Below are 17,355 nucleotides of genomic sequence, written 5' to 3'. Positions count from 1 at the left end.
CAGAGCTGTTACCGCAGTAGCCGGCGCTAAAAACTGCACTACAATTTTGTAAAATGGGGGGGGGGTGGAGTGTTAACTAAACTGTGCATGCAAACTGGGCGTATGCCCAAATTTGAGCATGCAGTTCTAGATGCATATATAGAACATGGAGGTTATCCCCGATTTCAAAAAGGGAATAAATACATATCGATGCCCTAACACAGAGTTAGGCAATTCCGGTCCTCAAGAGCCATAGGCAGGTCAGGTTTTAAGGCTATCCACAATAAATATGCATGAGATAGATTTGCACCTCAAGGAGGCAGTGCATGCAAATCCATCTCATACATATTCACTGTGGATATCCTGAAAACCTGACCTGCCTGTGGCTCTCGAGGACCGGAATTGCCTACCCCTGCCCTAACAGATCAGCATCAGGATTTACACTTATTACAAAGCACATTTAGGTTTTGGCAAACTGTTTCTAGGAGGTTACAGGAGGATTACCATACCATACATTTTCTTCTATACCACAAGTTTCGACAAGAATTCAATGTGGTATACAACAAGATTTCTAATCAGTGGTCTAGAAACAGAAATGTCTTTGCATTTGTAATTATTGGTTTAGAAATTTCTCTGCTTTACAAATCATAGGTCTGAAGAGAACAGATGAGTCTTTAGCATTCTCTTAAAGTTGTAATGTGTGTCTGGCTGATGCAGGTGTTGCGGGAGGCCATTCCAAATTTTGGGTCCTTGGAATGTGAAAGTGGATTCATAGAACTTCTTTTGGTGTACACGCTAAGGTAAAGGGAAAGCTAGCTTAAAGCATTGCGTCGATCTCAAGTTGAAAAAGGAGGTTGTAACAGTGATGTTAGAGATTAGTCCTATGGAATTCTCTTCATAAATGATTTTGTGGACCATGCATGCAATTTTATATTGAATTCTTTTTCTTACAAATAGCCAGTGTAATTCCCTTAAAAGCAGGATAACTCTTTCGAATTTGCTATGTCGGAAGATTAGTCTGGCAGCCACATTTTGGAGTAGCTGTAACCTCTCACATTCTTTTTCAGTAGTACAGCAGTACAATGAATTGCAATAGTCTAAGTAAGAAAGCACGATTGCTTACACTACTGTCTTGAAGATAGAGCTGATCTAATTGCTCTTAATTGTCTAGTCTGAAGAAAAATTTTCTTTTCTTTTTAAGTCTTAGTTTATTTAAATTGTGTATAATAGAAAACAGCATACATTTTCATTGTAAAACTCACAAAGTATAGCAATACAGATGCATACAAACAGGAATAAGAAACAAGAAACAAAGAGGGGGGAGGAACAACTAGTAAATCCATGGAGATGCGTAAACAGCATATCTCAGTAACATTAAAGTTGTGAAGGAAAAACTGAAAGAAACATTTTCAATGAAGACCATTTATGTAAAAAGGGTCCAGTGGATTCAGATTTTTTGCTAAATAAGATTCATATCTGTAGGTTAAACATGTAAGGTTCCACCACTTATCATAGGAAAGTTGTTTAAAATCCTTCCAAGATGCACACAATACTTTCAAAGCAATGGCTAACAGAGCATCCATTAAGACACAGTCATCGTCAGAGAGGGGATCACTTTGATGCAAGTTTTTCAATATAATAGAAGAGTAAGAAAGAGGCAATGAAGTGCGAAATATTTTACAAAGAGTGTGCCAGACTTTAAACCAGGGGTGTCCAACCTGTGGTCCAAGGGCCGCATGCGGCCCCGTGAAGTATTTTGTGCAGCTCCAGTCGAGGGCGATGCATTGTTTTCCTCTACTGCCCCTGGGTGTTTACCGTCTTGCCGGCTCCCTCCTCTGTCTTGCTGCAGCGTTTGCGCATTTGTGCAGCCCCAGAAACATTTTTTTCAGCCAATGTGGCCCCTGCTTTAGACCAAAAGCTATTAGACAAGGGGCAGTCAAAAAGTATATGTTTAAGAATATCTGATGAAAGGTAACAAGACCAGCATTTGTCTGATAGTGTACGATCGATATGAGAGGTCCGTACAGGGGTCCAAAAAGCTCTGTGGAAGAGAAAAAATAAGGACTGACATGTGGAGGATGATCCGGAGGATTTGAAAGAATTACGCCAGAGGCATTGCCAGTAGTGGTCAGAGATATCGTGGCCTAACTCCAGTGTCCACTGTTTATGGAAACCAATTAAGTTAGGCAGTAATGTTAGCTTGAAGAATTGATATAGCTTAGAAGCCACATGACCACTAGAAAGAAGAGTAGTACAGGATTGATGAATACTAGGAGTTGGATTCAAGGAGGAAATTGAGATGGCCCTTTTACGAATAGCTGAGCGGAGTTGAAGCCAAGCGAAGAATTGGGAGGAGGACAATGAGAATTCAGATTGAATGTGTGAGAAGGGTTTCCAAAGTTTCGTGTGCCCCTGGGATCTAAGCACTAAGATGAAAGCACTAAGATCCCAAACCTCCGCTCAATGACGGAGCTGTCAAGAGATGGGCTTTTTGTCAATAAGTATGAATGGATTGTGCCAAAGGGACATACAAAAGGAGCTAGAAACAGGAACAGTTTGGAGAGAGTCGAAGTGGGATAGCTATTCGAAAGAGTGTTTGAGAACGGGATTAAATTTGAACTTGCCTGGGAGTCTCATGCCTAGCGGCCTAGAGGTAGAGAGAGGAAAGAGCAGGCTGCGTTCTAGAGAAAGCCAGTGAGGGATGTCAGCAGAGGTAGGCGGGGTAAACCAAAGAAGAGATAGCCTTAGTATAAAAGCTTTGTGACAGAAGAAAAGATCAGGAAAATTGACACCGCCACAAGTTTTGGGCAATTTCAGTTTGTTCAAAGAGATTCTGGGGGCTTTATTGTTCCAAAGGGATTGAGAAAGGATACGTCCCAATCCAGAGTAGAAGACTTTGGGAAAAAGGATCAGTAATATACTCAGAAGATATGTGATTTTGGGGACAATCATCATTTTTAGGGAGTCCATCCAGCCTCCCCCACCAAGACGTGCAGGGGCGACCAAGAAGATAGAAAATGTGTAGTTTTGGTGAAAATAGACTCCCTATTAGTAGCAGAGGTCATGAGGAGGTCTCTATCAAAGAAAATGCCAAGATATTTAATGGAAGTAGAAACCCATTTAAGTGGAATACTGGGTATAGAAAAAGATGGGCACAAATCAAGGGAGGGAAATTTCATGGGGACTCCAGAAAGTATTTCTTCACTGAGAGGGTGGTCGATCATTGGAATGAACTCCCACGGCAGGTGATTGAGGCCAACAGCGTGGCAGATTTCAAAAATAAATGGGATATTCATGTGGGATCTCTGATGAGGTAAGGGCAGGAGGTTGGGGGAAGGGTCACTGGAGTGGGCAGACTTGATGGGCTTTGGCCCTTTTCTGCCGTCATTTTTCTATGTTTCTATGTTTCTAAATCATTCAGGGACATAATTTCTGTTTTATCCCAATTAATCCGGTATGCTGAAAAGGAAGAAAAGTGAGAAACAAGATCAATTAAAGCAGGTAAAGACTTTTCCAGATCAGATAGAGGAGAATATCATCAGCGTAAACTGAAAGTTTATAATCCTGAGAATGAAAAGAAACGCCTCGGATACCAGCATGGTGACGTATAGCCACCAGGAGAGGCTCTAGGGCTAAGTTGAAAAGGAGGGGATGGGGCATCCCTGTCTAGTGCTTCTATTTAAGTAGAACTTGTCAGAGAGTTCACCATTAATGAGAATTCTGGCATATGGGGAGGCATATAACAACTGCAACATATGGGGAAATAAAGCAGGAAAACCAAACTTTTGTAAAACAGCAAATAGATAAGGCCATTCCACTTGGTCAAAGGATTTCTCAGCATCCATAGAGATAGTGATGACCGGAGAGTCCCTGGACTGGGCGGAGTGGATAATGTGACAGAATAGTCTAGAGTTATCGGATCCATATCTACATTTAACAAAGCCAGCTTGGTCTCTATGAATGAGAGAAGGGATGATCAATTCCAAGTGCTTGCATAAAATCTCAATATACAGTTTATAGTCCACATTTAGTAGAGATATGGGTCTGTAGTTTTTGACATATTGAGAGTCTCTGCCAGGTTTAGGATTGACCACAATGTTAGCTTCCAGGAAACGACCGATCTTGGAATCAGGAGAAAGTAAGCTTTGATAATAAAGTAAGAGTTTAGGAGCCAGTGTAGAGGAAAAAGTCCTGAAGAATTTGGCCAGAAGGCCATCTGGTCCCTGTGATTTAGCTGGAGGGAGGAGTTTAATGGTATCCATGATTTCAGACAGATGAATAGGGCGTTAAAGGTTTTGAGAGTCCAAGGCCAAGATAGTAAGAAGAGTACCGTATTTTCACGCAAATAACACGCACCCGTATAAAACGCGCACACGGGTATAGCGCGCAGAAATCACGATGATATGCACAAAAACTTTGGTATACCGCGCTCACGGGTATACCGCGCATGCTGCCCGACGCTCCTTTCGCCCGCCCTGACTTTCCGACTCTCCGTTCACCCCCCCTGACTTCCGTGCACTGTCCCCCCTTGAAGGTCTGTCCCCATCCTGAAAGCCTGATGCCCCCCCCCCCGACGTCCGATACATCCCTCCCCCCGAAGGACCGCCGACTCCCCAACAATATCGGGCCAGGAGGGAGCCCAAATCCTCCTGGCCACGTCGACCCCCTAACCCCACCCCGCACTACATTACGGGCAGGAGGGATCCCAGGCCCTCCTGCCCTCGACGCAAACCCACCTCCCCCCAACGACTGCCCCCCCCCAAGAACCTCCGACCGCCCCCCCAGCCGACCCGCGACCCCCCCTGGCGACCCCCACGACCCCCCCACCCCCCTTCCCCGTACCTTTGGTAGTTGGGCCAGAAGGGAGCCCAAACCCTCCTGGCCACGGCGACCCCCTAACCCCACCCCGCACTACATTACGGGCAGGAGGGATCCCAGGCCCTCCTGCCCTCGACGCAAACCCCCCCCCCCCCCCAACGACCGCCCCCCCCAAGAACCTCCGACCGCTCCCCCAGCCGACCCGCGGCCCCCCTGGCGCCCCCACGACCCCCCCACCCCCCTTCCCCGTACCTTTGGTAGTTGGCCGGACAGACGGGAGCCAAACCCGCCTGTCCGGCAGGCAGCCAACGAAGGAATGAGGCCGGATTGGCCCATCCATCCTAAAGCTCCGCCTACTGGTGGGGCCTAAGGCGCGTGGGCCAATCAGAATAGGCCCTGGAGCCTTAGGTCCCACCTGGGGGCGCGGCCTGAGGCACATGGGCCCAACCCGACCATGTGCCTCAGGCCGCGCCCCCAGGTGGGACCTAAGGCTCCAGGGCCTATTCTGATTGGCCCACGCGCCTTAGGCCCCACCAGTAGGCGGAGCTTTAGGATGGATGGGCCAATCCGGCCTCATTCCTTCGTTGGCTGCCTGCCGGACAGGCGGGTTTGGCTCCCGTCTGTCCGGCCAACTACCAAAGGTACGGGGAAGGGGGGTGGGGGGGTCGTGGGGGTCGCCAGGGGGATCGCGGGTCGGCTGGGGGGCGGTCGGAGGTTCTTGGGGGGGGGCGGTCGTTGGGGGGGAGGGGGGTTTGCGTCGAGGGCAGGAGGGCCTGGGATCCCTCCTGCCCGTAATGTAGTGCGGGGTGGGGTTAGGGGGTCGCCGTGGCCAGGAGGGTTTGGGCTCCCTTCTGGCCCGATATTGTCGGGAAGTCGGCGGTCCTTCGGGGTGGGGGTGCGAATGGTCCTGCCGGGGGGGATGTATCGGACGTCGGGGAGTCGGCCGGGCAAGAGGGCTTGGGCTCCCTCTTGCTCCGATCGTGGATGCGGGTGCGGGTGGGAGCGCGTGCGAGCGGTCGTTCGGGGTGGGGGTGCGAGTGGTCCTGCCGGGGGGGGGGATGTATCGGACGTCGGGGAGTCGGCCGGGCAAGAGGGCTTGGGCTCCCTCTTGCTCCGATCGTGGATGCGGGTGCGGGTGGGAGCGCGTGCGAGCGGTCGTTCGGGGTGGGGGTGCGAGTGGTCCTGCCGGGGGGGGGGATGTATCGGACGTCGGGGAGTCGGCCGTGCAAGAGGGCTTGGGCTCCCTCTTGCTCCGATCGTGGATGCGGGTGCGGGTGGGAGCGCGTGCGAGCGGTCGTTCGGGGTGGGGGTGCGAGTGGTCCTGCCGGGGGGGGGGGATGTATCGGACGTCGGGGAGTCGGCCGGGCAAGAGGGCTTGGGCTCCCTCTTGCTCCGATCGTGGATGCGGGTGCGGGTGGGAGCGCGTGCGAGCGGTCGTTCGGGGTGGGGGTGCGAGCGGTCCTGCTGGGGGGGGGTGAATCGGGCGTCGGGCGGGGTGGGAACTATGTTTTAAAACTTTTGTATACCGCGCTCACGCATATAACGCGCGAGGGGTATGCGCGGTAGGTAAAAACGCGTATAACGCGCGCGTTATATGCGTGAAAATACGGTAAGCTGTTTAAGAAAAGCAGCAGTTATTTCAGAAGGATCAGAAAATTCCGATGTATATAGGGTTTGGTAGAAGGTCTGGAATTCCTTCATAATATCATGGGTAGAAGTAAAGAGCTTGTTGGAAGAATCTTTGATGCTTGTGATTCTGTTTTTATTATGTTTGCCCTCGAGATATGAAGCGAGTAGTTTTCCAGACTTATTGGACTCAGCATAGTATAAAGAGCTCCTTCTGAAAGAGACGGCCGAGGAGAGGTAAGGAACTGTAGCGAAATTTTATAGATTGAAGGGTGTGGTAAGTTACCGGATCATGTTTAGCATATAAAGAGGATTCTAAGTCATGAATCTCTTTGGCCAGCTGTAATGAAGAAGCATTCAGGCCCTGATTCTGAATAGGACGCCCGGGAGAGTCTTGCGCTTATATGCAAAGGAGATGGTATACTGTTAACCAACACCAGTCAATCCACTCAAATAAATTAGTCTTCAGACCCTCAGAAATGCCACCATCCACTCCATTGTAGTTTCAATAGTGGTTGGATTTACACATTAGATCCTCACCGGGTCACTTATAATCTATTGTAAAGATAGAACTTTGCTCTGACTATTTTGCCAACAATCTTCTTATAAAGCTAATACCGGTACTTAGCTGAGGTGGTGCATTCAAAGGGATCTATCACCAACATGTTTCACCCTATACTGGGTTTCATCAGGGCTCCGATCCCTATAAATAACGATAAATAATATAAATAACTGCTGTTGCTATTAAAACCTTTGCCAAAACACCAAAACCGTTCATTAGAAATAGAGTGCTTACCTCTAAGTTTGAGTTGGTTTCCCGCAACGCGACCATTCATGAATTTTAAAATGGCCGCGGCGTGCTAAAGCTTGATTTAAGTATCTCCCCGTGTGGGTGTGCCGGCTGTCTCTGGGCCAATGCGAAGCAACCTCCCAGGGACAGACCAAACACATCACACGGGGGGATAGCTGTTAAACTAACTATTTAAAAGTGTATTTTCAAACACTCCCATCTTGAAGATGAAAGATTGAGAAATTATAAAGATTTCAAACCCCCAGCGGGAACTCATAGGAGAGATGACCATTCTAGTTCGAGGTTCAACCCCTTAGGGGTAACCGTGTTCAGTCTACATATCCACCTCTGTTCCAGAAAATTTAGTTTGGCCTCTAGGTCCCCCTCCACCCCTTGAACTGTCAAACGATCAATCACCCTCCATTTGAGATGATCCACTCCATGTTTTTTAGAAATCCAATGTTGGACCAGAGGGGCTGTCAACGATTGGGTATTGATGCGGGACTTATGTTCATTTAAACGCAAGTATACCGGGCGTTTAGTTTTCATTAATTCTATTACAGCAAACAATTACAGAAGATCAAACAGTTAACTTTTTCAGACTGCTTATGGACCCTTGATATGAAAACTACGCAGTATCAACATTTAATTCTATAAACATTAGTCACTCTATTCCAGAGATGGACACATTTGTCTGAACTGGTGTGGCAAGGCCTAAGAGGAATAACAGAGAAGTTGATAAGTTTGCAGAAAGTAAAAAAGCATTGCATCTTTAAAAATATATTAAAAAATACAACCCATACTGATGAATAACTGAGGTACTATTTACAAAAAAAAATAAATAAATAAAAAACCAACAAAAAAACCCCACGATTTTATTTTACAACCAATGCCTGCTATTCTGGAACTTCCTATGCCTTAACAGCAAATTTGAATCTTTACTAAAGATTTGCTTAAAAAAGTAATATAGATTTCCTTTAATTTGTATACCTATTCTTTTTTTAAAAAAATTTTATGTTCACTACCTTAACGTTTAATAGTAGCTTGTTAAGCTGTACTCAGCAAACCAAAGTAGATCTATTAATTACCGAAGCAGAATTCAACACAAATCTCTCAATGCGTAGGACATGCTAGGCAGCAGCATTCAGATAACCTAGTGATGAACTCTCTAGCAATGTAACTAAAGCTCACCATACGTCTACAGCTCGTATCCTGGAGAGAATTCAAATTAATGACTTGTATGCTGGTAAGCATTTGCATTTCCATTATCAAGCAAAAGAAAGAAACCTTAATACCATCCATTTTTAGAACTGCGAGCCAATTAAAAATAAACTACAGAGAAACTAACTGAAGGACTGATATAGAAGAGGAAATGCCCTTGTTTAACCAAAGCCTCAAGATAAGGCATGCACAAACTAATTTTAACTGAAAGAATAGGAAAAGTGTCTTCAGAAATATGTATCCAATGCACACGTGTCTCAACTAGACTGTAAACACAGTGCAACTGTTTAGCACTGCACATATCTAATGATGCTATACCAGGGGTGGGCAACTCCGGTCCTCGAGGGCCGGAATCCAGTCGGGTTTTCAGGATTTCCCCAATGAATATGCATTGAAAGCAGAGCATGCAAATAGATCTCATGCATATTCATTGGGGAAATCCTGAAAACCCGACTGCATTCCGGCCCTCGAGGACCGGAGCTGCCCACCCCTGCTATACAATAGTTGTAACGAATGAGTCACATTTCAGGTTGTGGTAACATTTACTGGATAAAGTAGTTTACAGCCAAAGTAGTACATGAGCTTCTGATACCAAATTGGTCCTATCTAGTAAAAAGAGCCCCCTAACTAGACATACTTACCGCATCAAAAACATTGGGGAGCAAATGTACACTGATCAGGGAGGCAGCTGGCAAAGTTATTAGGAAACAGATAGGGATCATCATAGCCAGCCAAGGAACAAAGCAAGCTGCTATTCACTCTCGGAACATCAACGATGCTCTTTATTCTAAAAGTGCCGCTGTATAAGAATCCCCTGCACTCTCATTTCTCCAGAAGCATCCCTGAGATGAATAGGAAAGCCCATGAATTTAATGAAGGATTAACAAGCATGCATAATAGTTGCTATCTTTCAAGCAGGAGTTTGCTACATATCTTTACACAAGTTTAACCACAGCAAATGATCTTAAAAAAGAGGACTCTGATAAAAATGAGACCTTTGTGGCTGCTCTCCATTGGGTTTAATTTTTCCCCTTTCCAAGTCTGAGCTCAAAGCAGATTCTGGTACAGTTCTCAGGCTTACAAAGGTGCACTATTTTAGCGTACACTAAATGCCAAGACAGCCATAGGAATATAATGAGTGTCTTAGCATTTAATGTATTCTAAATTGGTTAGCGCACCTTAGCAGAAGGACCTCTTTGTCACTACCTGAAGCAAGAGAGGATCAAGTCATATGCCCAAGGTCAACACAAGCTTTGGTGGAGAACTAAGATTTGAACCCTGATTTCCTGGTTCTTGGCCTGTTACTTCAACTCGAATTTTTACATCATTCCAGCTAAAGCTCCTGTAAAAAAAAAAATTATCAGTACTTGGAATTCCATGTCTGTTACTAACCTCACTGCTGAGACAATTTAAGCAAAATGCTTTTTAGATTAAAAACTATCCGTAAAAGAAAAAAAAAAATGTTATCTAGACTTCAAAGAGGACCAGAACCAGAATTAATTTGAAATAGTATTTAAAGAGGCAGAGAATTTGTTTAGTTGATTTTTTTTCCAATCTACTTCATACCAAGGAATTTACTCTGGCTTTTACAAAGCTGATCATAGAATTCTTATGAGCGTCGGAGCATTTACCTCACCAACCCGCAGTAGAAACCTCTACCACAGCATCATAAAAGGAGCCCTTAATTAGTAGCCAAAACAGCAATTCTGAACTTAGCCTCCCCACCAGCTATGTTCTTAAAAAAATAAAAAAAACCAAAGACTACACCATCACTAAATAAACTGTGAAGTCACAAATTCACAATTAATTTCAGAGCAAGATCAAGAAGAGGCAGAGAGAACCAAGCAGAATAAATATCCTTAAAATAAGTGATTTCCCATGCCAGTCCACTGACCTGATGAATGGGATTCAACTCTAGAAAAACAGTTACAAACATATCAAGTTCACCCAATAAAAATATTATCATCTACAAATGGCTGACTTTGAAATTAGCAACAAAGTTGAGAAAGCACAGAGTCACGGAATCCTTTCCAGACCCTCTCATGTTTGTTTGTCTGTATTTGTGTTGTAAATGTATCTTAGTGTGGTCTCTGTCTGGGGCTCTGACCTGGAGGGAGGAGGCAGTTAGAATGGAGCAGGGCCCAAACATTCTGTTGGTTTGGCAATAATAATAAAATAAAACAACTGTGATTATATGTCTAACCATTAGATGTCATAATCAAAAGATTTCAACGGATGGATGTTATATAGTAGTTTAACCACAAGATGTCACTGTTCCATACAAAAGATATTGTCATGTTTCTCTACCATACATAAGAACATACATAAGAATAGCCTTTACTGGGTCAGACCAATGGACCATCAAGCCCAGTAGCCCATTCTCACGGTGGCCAATCCAGGTCACTAGCACCTAGCTAAAACCCAAGGAGTAGCAATATTCCATGCTACCGATAAAGGGCGAGCAGTGGCTTCCCCCATGTCTGTCTCAATAACAGACTATGGACTTTTCCTCCAGGAACTTATCCAAACCTTTCTTAAAATCAGCTACACCACTGGTATCAAACTCAAACCCTTTGCAGGGCCACATTTTGGATTTGTAGGTACTTGAAGGGCCTCAGAAAAAAATAGTTAATGTCTTATTAAAGAAATGACAATTTTGCATGAGCTAAAACTCTATAGTTTATAAATCTTTTCTTTTGGCTAAGTCTTAATAATAATATTGTAATTTATAGCTAAAGAGACATATGATCACAAAACATACCGAGGGCCTCAAAATAGTACCTGGCAGGCCGCATGTGGCCCCCGGGCCATGAGTTTGTGACCACTGAGCTAAGCTATCTGCTCTTACCACATCCTCTGGCTCTGTTCCAGAGCTTAACTATTCTCTGAGTGAAAAAATATTGATTTTAAAAGTATTTCCCTGTAACTTCATGGAGTGTCCTCTAGTCTTTGTCATTTTTGACGGAGTGAAAATTCGACCCAATACACACAGCAACCAAGAAAAAACTACATGGTTCTGTCACTAGCTTTCACAGTAGAATTTACAACATAAAAAGATGAAATATACACCTAAATCACCAACAGTTAGTCAGAGATAGAAGAGCAGCAGCAGGGGGAGGGAGATGCAGGGTGGGAAAAACACATATATTATACTTCATCGATGCTTGGACCTGTGCTCTTCAACATCTTTATAAATTATCTGGACATAGGTACAACAAGCGAGGTGATTAAATTTGCAGACAATACGAAGTTATTCAGAGAAGTGAAGATGCAGGGGGACTGCGAAGATCTGCAACGTGACATAATCAAGCTCAAGGAATGGGCATCAACATGGCAGATGAGGTAAAGTGATTGATGTCGATAACAAAAATCTCTTGCATGAATACAGGATGGCCGTGGCGGTACTTGGAGAGACCGCCCAGGAAGGGACTTGGGAGTTCTGATCGACAAATCGATGAAGCCATCCACGCAATGTGCGGCGGTGGTGAAAAGGGCGAACAGAATGCTAGGAATGATAAAGAAGGGGATCACGAAAAGATCAGAGAAGGTTATCATGCCGCTGTACCGGGCCATCGTGCGCCCTCTCCTGGAGTACTGCGTACAGCACTGGTCCCCGGACATGAAGAAGGACATGGTACTACTCGAAAGGTTCCAGAGAAGGGCAACTAAGATGGTTAAGGGATTGGAGGAGCTGCTGTACAGCGAAAGATTAGAGAAACTGGGCCTCTTCTCCCTCGAACAGAGAAGATTGAGAGGGGACATGATCGAAACATTCAAGGTACTGAGGGGATAGATTTAGTAGATAAGGACAGGTTGTTCACCCTCTCCAAGGTAGGAATAACGAGAGGGCACTCTCTAAAGTTGAAAGGGGATAGATTCCGTACAAACGTAAGGAAGTTCTTCTTCACCCAGAGAGTGGTAGAAAAGTGGAACGCTCTTCCGGAGGCTGTTATAGAGGAAAACACCCTCCAGGGATTCAACACAAAGTTAGACAAGTTCCTGATGAACAAGGACGTACACTGATAGGGCTAGTCTCAGTTAGGGCGCTGGTCTTTGACCAGAGGGCCGCTGTGTGAGCGAACTGCTGGCCATGATGGACCACTGGTCTACCCAGCAGTGGCAATTCTTATGTTCTTTATTAGCAATCTTTCTGAATGTTTATGTATCTGCCTCTTCGTTTATATATCCACCTTTGCCTATGAGTGCCTGCGTATGTGCGAGAGGGTATGAAACTATATCTCCCACATCTGTAGAACCTTCAGTCTGATCTGGTCCATTTGTGACCTTGACATGATTTCTTCAGTTCCTCCTCATTCACACCTGCCCCAAAACACCACATTTATCCTATTCTATTAAATTCAGAGATGTATTCTGCTCCCAGACAGACATGCTCAACTTTCCTACATATAATTTCTTCCCAACATTCCATTTATTTATTTTTCTATACCATTCTCCCAAGGGAGCACAGAATAGTTTACATGAATTTATTCAGGTACTCAAGCACTTTTCCTTGTCTGTCCCGACAGGCTCAATCTCGCTAATGTACCTGGTGCAATGGGGGGATTAAGTGACTTGCCCAGGGTCACAAGGAGCATGCACCATTGGGTTGAAAAGAATAAAACTGACAAACTGACAAAAAACATGGCATCCTGGTATTGGATATAGTGCTGGTCTTAGAATCATAGAGAAAATGACAAAGCCCTGAACCCCTACTTGTCCTGTTTGTCTGTTTGATTAGATTGTAAGCTCTACTGAGCAGGGACTATCTCTTGAATGTTTTAATATACATCACTAGCAGCACTATAGAAATGATAAGTGGTTGTAGTAGTAGTAGTAGTAAGTGGAAGCTATGGATACTAGTACTTTGTTCGATAAGTTTATTACTTAATGAGAGTTTTATTATTGAAATTCTATTTTACAAATATTTGTATTTTTTATTGTATTATTGTATTTCGCTGATTGTCCAGCTCTTTTTAGTGTAAAGCACCTAGAACTGTTATGGCAGTATAAAAGAATAAAGTTATTATTAAGAGAATCTAGGCAAACTCGGGACAGATGGGAAACAGACAAAAAAAAAAAACAAGGATCACTGGTTTGGTAAAAGACAAGATGGGAAGGAAGGGATTGTAGTAAAAAAAAAAAAAAAAAAGTACAGTACATGAGGAACTGGGCAGAAAATATATGTTAATTCAATTTTTTCCCTATCATTTACTGAGTTTATAAAATTATAGCAAAAATGTGAGAGAGCAATCAAAAAGTACTATAGTATCATAGTGGAAATATCCATTTCAGGAAAATTCAAATTTTAGTATACACTTATTTTCAAGCAGTAGGAAGCAGAGTGAAAAATCAAGTAAGTCTTGTTTTTCATTCAAGTACAGCATACAAGGATATTCACTCAAATGAAACAGAAATCACTCATTACCATTTAGCATGGGTCTCTCTCTCCTTTCTAAAGTCTTTGGCATGCTACAGAGGCAATGCAGTCTTCTGACAGTACAAACACTCAGATATCAGAAATTCAAAGCACAAGCACAACAGCCCAAGTAGAAGAAACCCAGTCAAGTAAAAGCCTACCCCTGCTATCACAAAGTTTTGCAAACACATGTAACTTTGACGGACATTAGTGCATTATTCTCAGTGCATATACATTCACACTACAATAGCTATTGATAAATAGATGTATTCCCCCTCATTCATTCTACCTCTAGTGGAGATACTTTTTGCTAATTTGTATTACTATATTGTTTCAGTATTCTCACTACACTAATAGAAGAGAATTAGAAATACATTTAAATCTTGTGCAAAACATGTAGTACAAAGACAGACGTTGGCAGTCAACTTGTACCCTACCTCATGCAAGTCCTCTGTCAATCAAAATATGAAACTCCCAAAGACAAGTTTTTAGCTACTTTCTGAATGTTACAGTAACCGATATCCGACTCTGAGGGGGAGAATTTGGTCCACTTCAATGGCCCCGCAATGGAATATCTGGTTTCAACAAAGTGGATTCTTGCCAACGATGGTATGAACAACTGCTATGATCTCTCTGACCTCAGATATAATGGATGCCTTAGCATTTAGCGTGCACTCATCTTTAGCACACGCTAAATCGGTTAGCGCACCTTAATAAAAGGACCCCAAAATGCATTGAATTAGTCCAATAAAAAGGTATTACCTTATTTCTTTTGTTTTTTTAAAATTTTTGTTTTATTTCTATATATTACCGTCATATAAACAGGTAAATTGTATTATACTGCTAAGTGTCAAGATCTTACATTTCAAATGAAACTACAGTAAAACCTTAGATTGCAAGTAACTTGGTTTGCAAATGTTTTGCAAAACATTTTATTAAATTTTAAGTTGATATACCAGTAAGGTCTTGCAATACAAGTACATACAGTAACCACACATCACAACTGAGCCGAGGGTTCTTCTCTCTCTGACGCTGCAGGAGTGTAGTGACTGTTCTAAATGAGCGAGATGTTGCAATACAAGTACGTATAGTATTTTGTATTAAAGTTTTTGGGTTGTGGAACGAATCGTCTGAGTTGACATTATTTCCTATGGGGAAATTTGCTTTGATATACGAGTGCTTTGGATTACAAACATGCTTCTGGAACGAATTATCCTTGCAAACCAAGGTTTTACTGTATATGGGTAACCAGTGTAATGTTTAATGATGGTGTCTAGAAATTCCTGTGACCAATCTTGCAGTACTGATTTGCTTTGTTACTTTGTAACATGCCTATGAAATACAGTTTTATCACAATTGTAATGTCACTTTTCTTGGTATTTCACAAGCATGTTACAAAGTATTACAGTTACAATAACTACAATAATACTGAGAATACACATAGGCAAAAAAGGAACGCAATGACACTTTTGACTTGGTCTTGCATAATGAAGCTGCACATCCAAAACTACTCATAAACTAGAAATATGTTCTTTAGTTTTAAGGTGCTTCCCTGAACGGTTAAAAACGACGGAATGTCCAAATTGGATGATTTACGGTACTTGCTGCAAATGACACCCCCGACTCACAGGACATTTAGATGTTTCTGTTCCAATAAAAGCTACACTTCTATTAAAATTGAGCAAAAACAGCTTTGCAGTAGTGTAACACCACTGAAATCATTTCATCTGAGTAAAGGTTAGTATATACACTATTCATCCCAAACCAAGGCAATTATTGCATGTTTTTTAGTTTATGCCGATTGCTTTTTTATTAAGTATCAAAGATGTAAAACTACTTTGTGAGTTATCACTAAAAATATGTACACATCTAAATGAACTATCCCAAAAATGTGGACTTGCCAAAAGGTGCTTGCTTCAACCGAGTCCATTTCTAACCTAACCATAGTCTTCCTCTGCACATTTTCATGCCTCAAGCCTTTTGCAGTCCACATTGGTTGATTCCCCCCCCCCCCTTTTGATCTAAATCAGTTTTCAATTGTTGGAGCGCTACAGATCCTGTTTCCTAATCCAAACGCCTCCGAAATAGGCTCTTCTTTTTTTAATACAGAGAACCAATGAAGCGTAATCGCTCTATTTAAAAAAAAAAAAAAAAATTGCCAGCCAACAGCCTCCCGATCCTTCCGAGGCATGCCACTTTCTGAAAAGATGTAAAGAATCGTGACAGCGCAACCGAGGGGGGGGGGGGGGGGCTTTGGAACAATTGCTCTCCTTTCCCAGCAAGGACGCCGAAGAAAGGACCCAGTGGCGTGTGGCGAGCGAGGCGCTCTCGCGGCGGGTGCACCTGGCTCCGGCTCGCTGCGCACTGCAACGGCGTCGGGCGAGCATGCCGCGACACCTACCCCGCAAACGCCACCGAGGGGGAGCCGCAGGCCCCCTTCCGCCTCCCAGTTGGTCCCCCCCTAATCTTACACACATCGCTGTGATAACAGCAGTCATCGCCAGCCAGACCCCCTTCGCCATCGGCAGTGCACAAATCCCCCGTTACAGCCCAGATCCTTTCCCTTATTTCTTTCCCCGAGCAGCCAAAGGTCGATCGGCATCGGGGTAAAACCACCCGAGCCCCGGACGGATCAACTTTTCCGCCGCTGCTCTGCCCTCCAAATAAAAAAAAGCTAATAGGCAGCAGCTATTGCACCGCACGGATACCTGCACTCCACCAGAGCAACATGAACATGCAACAGCGTTGGCAAGCGGGAGGTTTTCCTCCCCCAGGATGAGGCTTCTCTTTTTTCGCTCCCTTTACCTGGCTGCCGTTGACAGGAACCCGCGGCTCCCCTCCTTCGCTCGGCACACGGCTCCCGCGATTACCGGAGAAAGCGAATGTGGGGCAGCGCAGCTCCCTTCCGCGCAGGCGCACCAAAGCGGAAACGTCACAGACGGCGTTAAACCAACCGCTGCTTCGGGCTCCGCAGTCGCCCCTGGCGCGCATGCGCCCTGGGGGGGGGGGGAAACGGGACGGGACTGTCCCTGCCGCGGTGGGTTCGTTTTGCCAGGTTTTTTCCCCCCCTGTTTAATGGGACTATGGACAGATTGGGAAAAGGTCGGAGGTTAGCTCTCCTGACTCATTTTCCTGATCCCTGCAACTTGCGTAGTCTCATGGCCTTGCCGTCTAGTGTAGTAGCTAAGGTCTTGTTTACTCATTGTAATTCGGAGTCCTCAATGGGGAGGGGGGCATGAGTGAATCTAATTGCCTTAGCAAGACACAGGTAAGCGGATGTATCCTCAGCTCTTCGGATAGCTAGCAGAGGTTGGGGGATCTGTGGCAGTTGCGTTATCCTGCATGCAGACTCCGGTGTCTGAGAGACTGAGCTCCAGGGCTGCATTTGCAAACGTGATACGTTTTAAGATAAGCGGGAGCGAGCGAAAGGATCCCAGTAGTTAAGCTACAGTAGGGATTCTCCTGTCTCTGAGAGCGTGGCTTCCCTTGTTCGCAGAGAAGTCTG

At 44.4% G+C, this 17,355-nt stretch overlaps 1 protein-coding gene across 6 annotated transcripts in view; it reads right to left on the bottom strand.

Annotated features, from left to right (window-relative positions):
- The window catches only part of ADARB1 (adenosine deaminase RNA specific B1), a 489,575-nt gene extending 472,807 nt beyond the window's left edge, over positions 1-16,768 (bottom strand). For all 6 annotated transcript variants that reach the window (XM_033944607.1, XM_033944606.1, XM_033944609.1 and 3 more), the window contains exon 1: positions 16,656-16,768. The gene's annotated coding sequence lies outside the window, so the exon portion shown is untranslated. The remainder of the gene's footprint in view (positions 1-16,655) is intronic.
- Between the last annotated feature and the right edge of the window lie 587 nt (positions 16,769-17,355).

Source organism: Geotrypetes seraphini, chromosome 5, assembly GCF_902459505.1.
Source record: "Geotrypetes seraphini chromosome 5, aGeoSer1.1, whole genome shotgun sequence".
NCBI classification, from domain to species: Eukaryota; Metazoa; Chordata; class Amphibia; order Gymnophiona; family Dermophiidae; genus Geotrypetes; species Geotrypetes seraphini.
The sequence above is the reverse complement of the archived record's forward strand: the minus strand, read 5'-3'. Positions and strand labels throughout refer to the sequence as shown.